The sequence below is a fragment of the Ictidomys tridecemlineatus genome, unplaced genomic scaffold (assembly GCF_052094955.1).
Source record: "Ictidomys tridecemlineatus isolate mIctTri1 unplaced genomic scaffold, mIctTri1.hap1 Scaffold_270, whole genome shotgun sequence".
NCBI lineage: Eukaryota > Metazoa > Chordata > Mammalia > Rodentia > Sciuridae > Ictidomys > Ictidomys tridecemlineatus.
Window position 1 is genome coordinate 101617 of NW_027522357.1, and position 10235 is coordinate 111851.

A 10235-nucleotide genomic window follows, 5' to 3' on the forward strand; every position below is an offset into this window, starting at 1 on the left:
TCTTGTTGGGTAGAATAGACATTTGAACAATATTGGTTATCTTTTTATTGTGTGTGTGTGTGTGTGTGTGTGTGTGTGTGTGTGTTGTTTTCAATTTCTTTCCTCATTACTTTATAGTTTTCATTTTAGAGATCTTTTACCTCTTTATTTTAATTTGTTCCAAGGTTTTATATTTTTTGCAGTTATTGTAAGTAGTATTGTTTGCTTGATTTCTATTTCAGATGATTTGCTATTTGTGTATAACAACTCTAATAATTTTATTTTTTTGTATCTTGCAATTTTGCTAAATTCATCTATTACCACTACTAGTTTTGGGTGAAGTCCTTGGAGTTTTCTAAATGTAACATCAGCTCATCTGCAAACAGTGAGAATTTTATTCCTTTTTTCCCAGTTTGGATGCCCTTCATTTTTTCTCTTGCCTGATTGCTCTAGCAAGCACTCCCAGAATTCCATTGATTAAAAGTCGTAAAATGGGCATCATTCTTCTGTTTCAGATCTGAGAGAAAAAAAATTTCAGTGTTTATCCATTTGATATGATGCTTGCTGATGGCTTATTTGACACACCTTTTATCATGTTGAGATGTATTCCTTCTATACCTAGTTGTTCAGCATTTTCATCATGAAGAGATGTTGATTTTATCAAATGCATTTTCTACATCTATTATATCGGTTTTGTCCTTCATTCTGTTAATGTGGGATATTACATTTATTGATTAGATAGTGTTGAACCATTATTGCATCCTTGAGATGCATTCCACTTGGTCATGTTGAATAATCTTTCTAGTGGGCAATTGAATTTAGTTTGCTAGTATTTTGTTCAGGATTTTTGTATCTTTATTCATCAAAAATATTAGCTGTGGGGGCTGGGGCTGGGGCTCAGCAGTAGCACACTTGCCTGACATGTGTGAGGCACTGGGTTCGATTCTCAGTACCACATATAAATAAATAAATAAAATAAAGTTTTATCAACAATTAAAAAATATTTTTTAAAAATAGCTGTGGATTAGTTTTTGTGTGTGTTGTCAGGTTTTGGTATCATGGAATTGCTGGCTTTATCAAATGTCTTTGGAAGAATTTCTTTCTCTTCTATTTTTGGGAATTACTTAAGGAGAACTAGAAACTGTTCTTCAAATATTTGGTAGAAGTTTTAGCAGTAAAGCTCTCTTGTATTGGAATTTTCTTTTCTGGAAGGCTATTACTACTGATTCAATCTTGTTACTTATTATAGGTCTGCTCAGCTTTTTTATTTATTCATGATTCAATCTGGCTGGGTAAGATATATATGTGTAAGTGTTCAGGAATTTTTCCATTTATTCTAGGTTACCAAATTTTTGCAAATAATAACAAACATGGATATCTTCGTTCCTAATAATCTCAAATGATCCTTTGTACTTTCGTGGTGTCAGTTGCAACCTTTCCCTTTTCTTGTCTGAATTTGAGTCTTCTCTCTACTTTGCCTAGTTGTCCAGCTACTGACTTTTGACCTGTGTTTAGTTCTTTGAAGAACCAGCTCCTTATTTCATTACTCTCTCGTGCTCCTTTTTAGTCTCTGATTCATTATTTGTGCTCTGCTCTGAACTTATTATTTATTTCTTCTTTTCCACTAATTTTGGTTCAGGTTTGGATACTAGATATTTTTAATACACTTGATAAACAAGAGTCTCCCAGGCTTTCTTAAAAATCACAGTGGACTGGTCATTTTTCTGGCTTTTCTAGTATATCTAACCTGGCATATACAATTTTCTGAGCCACAAAGCACATGCTTCTGATTCCTTCCTTTACTACCTTTCTTCAAACTATGGATTTTTCATTTTATTCAGATTACAATATCACTTTCCAACCTAAAAAAAGGCAATCTCCTCCCTGGGACAGTAGTGCCATCTCCTAAGAGTCAAGCTAAAAGCTATGAACCATAATTATGAACTCTTTCTCATGCAGCTGTGATCCCATCCTCACTGCACCCACCATGACTCAGCATGCACAGTCCCTTCTCCTGTGTCTGATCGTCCTCTGCCAGGCAGGCCCTTCCCTCACAGCAGGCCTGGCACCACCATTGCAAGGTGATGTGCTGCTGGGTGTAGGCATTGTTCAAAGGGCAGAGGGGAAGTGGGCTATGTCCTGGGACATGAGGTTGCTGTCCCCTCCACTTCAAAGGAGGGGAACATGCTCACCTTAAACAGGTGAAGCAGAGAGCTTGGGAAGGGCCATTATTGCTCTGCCAGCTCAGCCCTTCAGAGGGATGGAGAGGAGATGCCTAAAGGGTCCTTTCTCACCAGCCCAACCCGCCTTTTTCCCTCACAGGCACTCACTCCCTTTGCTATGACTTCTAAGGCAGCACCTGGACAGCAATGGTGTACAGTCCACGCCCAGGTGGACCAGAAGAATTTTTTCTCCTATGACTGTGGCATGGATAAGGTTAACTCCTTGAGTGCCCTGGGAGGGAAAGTGAGTGCCACAGTCACCTGGGAAGAGCAGAAAACCTCACTGAGAGATATTGGGAATACACTAAAACAGAAACTAGCTGACATTAAAGCAGAAAATGACATGGCCAGAGGTATGTAAGAATAGTCCAGGGACATGAGAGAGCTGATATTGGTTGAAGGAAATTGATTGTGTGCATATAAAAAAAAAGAGTTAGATGTTGGTCCCTCTAAAAGCCCAGACATAGCTGTTTTGGAGGACAGAACACAGCCAGATTAGAAGGAAAACAGGGAAGGTGGTACTGAGTTGGACAAAGGATTTGTTAAGAAAGGAGGATGATTTCTCACTGATGGGGGCAGGTGTGAACACCCTGGAGGGCAGGATGTGTTGTCAGCATAAATCCAACAGCTCCTGGAAGTTTGGCTTCAATGAACAGATGTGGCTCCTTTTTGACTCAGACAACAGAAAGTGGAGAGAGATACATCCTGGGTCCAACTGGATGAAAAAAATGTGGGAAAATGACAAGGAGGTGACCGAGTTGTTGCACAGGTCCTCGATAGGTGACTGTAGAACCTGGATTCAGAACTTGAAGGAATGGGAGGCGGAGTTGGAGCCAACAGGTAACTGGCAGGAGGGGGAAGAAGTGGGATTCACATGAGATGCTGCTACATGTGTGTGTGTGTGTGTGTGTGTGTGTGTGTGTGTGTGTGTGTGTGTGTACAATCCATCAAGCATGAGTCAGACCTGGGTTAACATTCATAGTTATAGTCTTCCTATCTTTTTCCCTTCTCACCTCCTAATGGCTCTTTTTTAGTGCACATTCTTTGGGTCTGACATGTGCTCGTCTCTTTTTGGAAATTCCTCTAAATCACTTCACATGTCAGCTTCTCCACCACCATCCTCATGGGTCTCCTCATATTCTGCCACCAGGAAGGATGAGTTGTATGGTCACCCAGGCTTCTCCCATTAGCTATATGAGCCCCTTAAAGACATGGCCTGTTTCCTGTCTCCCTCACTTCTCAGGACCTGTCACAGCAGCTGCCACATAGCAGAGATCTGCCTTCCTGAAAGACTTGGGGCAGCAGGATCTAAGCAGATATGTCCTCATATTTTGGTCTGAAGAAGGGCTAACACTCTTGTGTTTTCATTTCAGGACCTTCAACCACCACCCCAGACACAGTCACTGAGAAGTCCTCAGCCAGTACTTTTAATCACTGGAATTCAGTACCTTTAATCACTAGAATCCTCATCATAGGATGCATCATAATTTTTTTCTGACAGGTATTGTAGGCAGATTGAAGAGAGGGATGGGGGAGATGGGGGAGCAATGAGGACAGGCAAGTAAATTCCCAAGATCCTAGTCTGTACCTTGACTGGTCCTTCCCATTCTGAGGTGAGACAGAAGAATCAGGCCTCCAGTCACTGGAAGCAATAGCTTGACCATGCTCAGCCCTGAGTTCTGAGAAATCCTCCCTGTCAGGGCCCAAGGGAAAGAGGAGTGGCCATACCAAGGCCGCCTGTGGATTCTAAAGGGTTTTAGCTTATGCAGGTCTGATTCAGACCAGATTTCTATAAGAGGGACACAGTGGGGCATGGTGTGGAGATAACAGGAACACAGGAAGGAAATACCCAATCCTGAAAGATGGCAGCATGGTATCTCCATTCAGTGTGTACAGAGAAAGGGACTTCATACCCACAGTCAAAGAAGAGGGTCCTGGGACCTCGGTCCTGGCTCAGTGGTAGAGTGCTTGCTTAGCATGTGTTAGGCACTGAGTTTAAACTTAAAATAAAGGTATTATGTTCATATATAAAAGAGAGGGAGAGAGAGGGTCCTATGGCTAATGCCAGGGTAAGGCACAGGGAAGGCCTTTCCCAGCCCAACCTGGAAGGCTGGAGTTCAGGGCTGCATTCCCACAGGAGGCTCATTTCCAGAAGCTGAGTTGAAAACAGAGTGGAGTCTGTTCAGGATGAAGGCAGAGGATGCCAGTTCTCTGGGGACTCCTACAACACCAGGATTGGGCTGTGGCCCTGGAACCCAGCCTCCTGCAGACTCCAGATCCTGAGGCAGCTCAGCAGCCCCTGCCTTGAGCAGAGCCTCTGCAGAGACTGGTGGGGCTGAGCAGCTGCTGGGGTCTGATGCTCCAGCTGACTTAACCAGAGTGGAGGGAGTAGGCAGGGCCAGTCACTTTTAGAGCTCTGCTGCTCCCAGGTAAGGAGAGGTTGAGGGAGAAGGGGGAAGAAACATGTCATCTGCAACCCCACCCAAAGTCTGGGAACTAGGTTCCATATCCCCTCTCTTTGGCCGGACTCTCCGCATCCCCAGGTCCTATGGACCCTCCTATCGGGGGAGGAGCAGACTTCCAGTCAGGGAGCAGATCCAGTCATTAGGGCTTCAGTCCTGAGACCAAAGCCTATAGCAGGGCAGGAACTGATTCTGGCCTGTGGGAAAGAAGGGAGGAGGGTGATAGAGGCTGTTGGATCCTTGGGTAATGGATGGAGGGAAATACATATCCCAAGGTGAGCACCCAGAAGAATTGAGATAGAATTTCTTCAGAGAGTCGAAGTAACACCTGTTTCTTTTCTAAAGGTGCTCCCAAGAAACTTCTGAAAATGTGATTCAGTTAAATAACTGGCCTTAACGGTCTTCTGCCCGTCTACTTCCTGCTCTTCCTCCATAGAGCAGATGAAGATTGAAGTACAAATCCAGAGGCCTCCAGTACGTCATCATGTATTATAACTTAGCCTACAGCTCTCCGTTCATATCCAGCATGGGCGAGGTACCCATGGGAGAGATGGGCTGGCTGTGAAATAAAAACTGTGAAAGTAATCTATCAAGAAATAAATACAAAATGGCAAGAATCATATTTTCAAAGCAGGGAATGACCTGTTGGTAAAGTGCTTCCCTTGCACAAGGCCCCCGGTTAAATCCCTAACACCACACACACACAAAAAAATTATATACTTCATATTGTTAACTTTTAAATAAGCCAGTGTGTCTTAATTGTCTTTTCGAAATATAGTTTACTTCTCAGTGTAGAGAGTAACGTAAAATTTTATAACGTATTTATTTAAATATAAAATATTAAATAACACCATTAATTTCCAATTAATTTGTTATTATTATATAGTTTAAGAGCTATTGTTGTAGAAACTTTTGTTTGAAGAACATCAGCTTAGTAAAATGTTCTTTTAAATCTTGTACTTTAATGACGTGTATATTTGGGAAATAAAGATACAATTAATATGTTATTAATAATTATCATAATTACACTGATTTTTTTATATTAACCAAGTTTAGCTTTTAAAGAAAAATTTGAAATATGGAATGTAATGTGGTACTTTTAAAATAACAGTTATTGTTTAAACAAAATTTTATATACCTTAAATCCTTTAAAACTAGTTTTTTTTAAAATAATAAAACTCAACAGACATAAAAAATTATTTTATTGGAATGAGAGTAGATTAATGTTTTCAGTATTTCTTATTTCTTTTATTCTTTAGTTAGAATGCCCAAGTAATAAAGGTCTGTGAAAAGATCTTATCTATATTGGTAAATAGGCCTCATGTCAGAAACTTAGCAGGATTTAAAGAGTAAAAATCTTTCAATAACTTCAGCTGATTGTGTTAATTTCATGTAACCAATTTAGCTATATGTAAACATTTTGAAAATTATTTTGTACATATTTTGTTTTAATTTACTGAGACATTTATGGCCTTTTACTTTACTGGGTGAAATTTTTCTTAAACCTTTCTATATAAATCACACCTGATAGAAGTTTAACTCCCAGCCCCTTGGTTCTCATGAGGACATAGAAAATAAAGGAATTTTAGATCTTATTTTATATTAGCCAAATTACAAACACATCTAAAGTTTAAGTATATTTTAGTTAATAGGATCTGATGTTTTTATATTTAGTAGATGATATTTTAGCATCCAATGGATGACATTCTAGCACTCTAACCTTGCAAATCAATAAGTACCTCTTTTAATAAAGACATATAATTACTCCCCTTTACCTTAAATGTATTTATTCTTAACTGTAAGATACAAGACATCAAACAAATGTAGATAACAGTATTAATTATCTTTTTCCTGTTAAAGAAAATTGTTAGAAGCAAATAGATATAAATTTTAAATATCATAGGGATTAACAACTTTATTATTATTATTATTATTATTTTAATATCTGTATTTTATTCATTTATTGTGGTGCTGAGGATTGAACCGAGCGCCTCGCATGTGCTAGGGGAGCATTCTGTCACTGAACCCCAACTTAATTATTTAACCAGCTGGAAAATTTTGAATTAATAATTTTAAAGATATCTTTATTTTTATCTCTCTACCCTATTTCAATTGAAACTTTTTAAATCAAGTGAATTAAAGCTATTTGGGTCCATTTTATGTTAATTTTAAAATATGAGCATGCTTATTGATTTATAAGTCAATTTTAATATCATGTAACATAGACATAAGCATTATGTACACACATTTACAAATCAGAAAAATAAAAGAATTTTTATAACTTTCTGTAAGTGGAGCTCCAAAGGTAGTATGGAGTGATACAAATACTTATCAAAGCTTTTATTTGATTTAACCTGTTTAGGAATTACATTAGAACCAATAAAACATTTATATGATTTAATTACAAGGCAGGCCTGCTTGGATGGATAAGCCACATTGAAATCTGACAATTATGAGAACACTGAAATAAATTATTTCAGATTGCCAGCTTCTTGTTCTAATAATTTTCAGACCTACTGTTAGCATCATCCCTAACAAACATAATAATCCATTAAAATAATCCATTAAAAAGCATAATTTAAATGTTCTTTATTAACTTTGGAATTTTTCTCATTTAACTTTGGCTATCGACATTTTAGTTGTTAAGAAAATGAGAGGGTTCCTGTCCTGAAGGCTATTGATGAAGCAATGAATTGTAGCTTGTTAGCTTTAGAGGGATTCAGATTTTGAGTAGAGGATCACCATAGTGTAATGGTTACCATGCCCATCTCACAAGGGTGAAGGTCACCAAAAACTATGAAAGTAATATATCAAGAAGTAAAGTCAAAAAGGCAAAGGTTATATATTTTCAAAGGTAGGTGTGACCCATTGAGCTGATCAAAGGGGTCTGACTTCTAACAAAGAATAGGCCCATGCTTGTCTTATTTATCGTGGTACAGATCAAGGGGGTCAGTAGATAGTTTTCAATGTGGTAGGAGGGTTGTTTTGGTGCTTGTTTCTTGGTGTTGCAAGGATCTTGAAGGAAATAGGTTGTTTGGTCCTAAAGCTGTGAGCCAAGACAAGGGCCAGCATGATCTGGGCTTTCTTGAACTGGGGAATTTCACCCAGGAGTTCCCAGAAAAGTGGCTTCTGTGCCTTAATGGCTCAAACAAACCCCTAATTTATATATGGTTCTTTTGCTTATTCACATCCAGTCAGGATTTAGAAGACCCTCAGGTATTTCACTTTTAGGGACACAATGGGCCTATACCCTCTTTTGCAAGAGATGGACTATTCTGATAGCTGCTTTCACTCTCCTGTCCATTGCAGCAGCCACACCCACTTTTTCTTTGCCACCTATTGATCCCCGATACCCCAGGATATGATGACCCTCATGAAGATCCTGTAACTTCAACTTTGAGCTTTTTTTCAAAAGACATTTATTCAGCGTCATGATCAGACTATTACATTTAGCAATCAACAGCCCGGGTGCCAAAAACAAAGTAGATTAATACCCTTTGTGGAATGCTTTGAACTTTTCACAGAACAGAAACTAAAAATAACCTGTTATACAATTAGTCGCAAGTACAGCCCTTAAGTTTTTTGCCCATACATATGAGTATTGTCTTAACCATGTCTTCTTTGTAGCAGCTAGGCCCTGCCAACACTGCTTGGCTGAGTTCACAAATCTATTGTAACCTTTAGCTTCCCTGTCACTTCTCTGGCTCTCCTCTCCTGCTAAGCTTTGTTTCCTGGCAGTATTAAAACCTTCTGCCACTGCCATGGCTACTGCTGCTGCTGCTGGAACCACCATTACAATCATGGTTTCATGATTTGGCAAATATTGGCCTCTACCACCATAAGGTCCAGAGCTTCTGCCTCCAAAGTTTCCACCCTTCATGGGTCCAAAATTTGATGACTGATTGTTATAACTCCCAGAATCATTGTAGCTTCCACCATCTCCAAAATTGCTTCCATCATTACCAAATCCATTGTAGCCATCCCCACTGCCACCATGTCCACCACCATCATGGCTGCCACCAAAGTCACCATGACCACTGAAGTTCCCTCCATGACCAAAATTGTCATTTCCACCAAGACCACCTCCACGACCACCATCAGTTTCCAGAACCACTTTGACCTCTTTGGCTAGATGAGGCACTAGCCACCTCTTGCTTTGACAGGGCTTTCCTCACTTCACAGTTGTGGCCATTCACAGTATGGTATTTTTGAATGACAATCTCATCCACAGAGTCATGGCCATCAAAGTTACAAAAGCAAAGCCCCCTTTTTTTCCACTGCCTTGGTCAGTCATGATTTCAATAACTTAGATTTTCCCATATTGTTCAAAATAATCTCGTAGGTGATGTTCTTCAGTGACTTCTTTAATGCCACCAAAAAGATCTTTTTCACAGTTCAGTGGGCCCCCAGTCTTTGAGAATCTTCTCTTGAGACAGCTCTCTTTGGTTCCACAACTTTTTTATCTACCTTGTGTGGTCTTGCATTCATGGCTGCATCCACTTCCTCCACAGGGGCACAAGTGACAAACCCAAAGCCTCTAGAGCGCTTGGTGTTTGGGTGTCTCACAATCACACAGTCCATGAGTGCTCCCCATTGCTCAAAATGGCTTCTAAGACTTTCATCAGTTGTTTCAAAGCTCAGCCCTCCAATGAATAGATTCCACAGCTGTTCGGGCTCTTTAGGGGACACTGATTTAGACATGATGGCAGCAGGAAAAGAGACTTTAACGATGCTTTCTATGCTGCATCCGTGGGCAGAAAAGCCAACTTTGAGCTTTTTTATTGTGTTTTGTGATAGTTCAATTCTGCACTTTTCGTTAATGTGATAAGCCATGTCCTTCACTAACCTGTGGAAATATACACTTAGCCTCTGGCTATTGGAACAAGAAATCTCAACAGTTTCCATCTTGGTTTGTGTAACCAAATATTTCTCCACACCTTGAGTTGACCTTTGTTATCGTTTGGAACTGGGGTGTCCCCCAAAGATCCATGTATTGACTATGGTGCTATTGAGAAGTGAGGAAAACTTTTTGAGGACAGAAGCTGGGTCACTCTCTGAAGGGCTCTTTGTGTCCCAGGCCCTTTCCTCCCTCTCTTTCCTCTCTTCTCTGTCTCTCTTCCCCCCCCTCATATCTACTTTCAAAAAGAATAAATTATTTAACATTGCTACCATAAAAGGAGCAGTCTCTTTTGCCACAGATCCTACTGCGAGGATATTCTTCCCTACCTCAGACCCTAAAGCAATACAGTCAACCAAACTTGGACTAAAATTTCTGAAACAGTGAGGCAGAAACTAATATTTCCTCCTTTAGTTTACTGTCTTCAGTAGTTTCCTCACAGTGATGGAAAGCTAACAACCTTGATGGTGCAAGCAATATTGTTTGTAAAATACCATGGCAGACTTTATTTTTAACTTCAGGGACTCTCTTTATATGTTTTGTTGTACTTAAATAAACATCTCTGTTTTTTAAACAATTTTTAATGAATTGACAATTTTTTTAATGCAATGAATGTGGTGGTTAATTTTATATGTCAACACACTGCCTAAGGAATACCCTGATAGCTGGTAAAAC

The 10235-nt window shown here is 39.5% G+C and overlaps 1 long non-coding RNA gene across 1 annotated transcript; it reads left to right on the forward strand.

The window, feature by feature from the left end:
* Positions 1 to 207: 207 nt before the first annotated feature.
* LOC144373158 (uncharacterized) lies at positions 208 to 5280 on the forward strand. The gene is made up of 3 exons (XR_013432906.1): positions 208 to 3041; positions 3575 to 3702; positions 5009 to 5280. It is a non-coding gene; the product is annotated as an uncharacterized LOC144373158 (long non-coding RNA).
* Positions 5281 to 10235: the final 4955 nt, after the last annotated feature.